Source organism: Penaeus monodon, chromosome 15, assembly GCF_015228065.2.
Source record: "Penaeus monodon isolate SGIC_2016 chromosome 15, NSTDA_Pmon_1, whole genome shotgun sequence".
Taxonomy (NCBI): domain Eukaryota; kingdom Metazoa; phylum Arthropoda; class Malacostraca; order Decapoda; family Penaeidae; genus Penaeus; species Penaeus monodon.
This window is the reverse complement of record NC_051400.1, coordinates 41,498,061-41,498,851: the sequence shown is the minus strand read 5'-3', so window position 1 is coordinate 41,498,851 and position 791 is coordinate 41,498,061. Positions and strand designations below refer to the sequence as shown.

At 43.0% G+C, this 791-nt stretch overlaps 1 pseudogene; it reads left to right on the top strand.

Annotated features, from left to right (window-relative positions):
* LOC119582377 overlaps positions 1 to 470 on the top strand; it is a 3,418-nt pseudogene extending 2,948 nt beyond the window's left edge.
* Positions 471 to 791: the final 321 nt, after the last annotated feature.

Sequence of the window (791 nt, the reverse complement as noted above, 5' to 3'; positions counted from 1 at the left end):
CTCCCTGTGACTCCATCCTCCCTCCGCAGATGTGCCTCCCCCTGGAGAAGTCCGGGTCCCCGATGCCTTTGAAGCTGCAGGCATCATGGTCGCCCTACCAAGGCGGAAGAAGCCCGCTTCGGTGTGCATGAAGCCAACGACTCATGAAGACTAGGATGAGTTCGATCTCCCTGGTGACGAAGGACAGCGACAAGGCTCGAAGGCCGAGAAGATCATCCACATCCTGATGGGCGTCGAGGAGAGGGACGACTTCCAGCTGTATTAGAAGAGGACGAAGGGGGAAAGTTTAAGATACGCTGTTGCTTTATTCCGTGGTCGCTGATGCGTTCACAGTGAATTTTGTAAGCTAAGGCGATTTAGAAATGAACAGTATGATGTAGAGTATGAGGTGTGATTTTAGTATGACAATAGTGTATGCTGGGAACATAATACTTAAAACAAATGCCCAAAGTACAGATGAAAATACTGAATGGTGTGTGGTTATTTGTCATCATTTTCAGAATGATGTAGTATATGTCGGGAACATAATACTTAAAACGCGTTTAAGAACAGATGAAAAATACGAATGGTAAAAATGAAACGATTTGGGCGGAGGGGACAATGGTAAGCAAATGGGTATTATTGTCAAACGAAAATAAATGGAATTACAGGATAAATATCTTAGAAAATTTAGTTTCTTCCCCAAAATGCCTGTACATGCAAGGATGTGATTAAAAGATGCATTACCAATGAAGAGCATCCATCTCATCATGTAGTTATGAACCGTAACTTGGTAAAAGTTTTTGATAGTT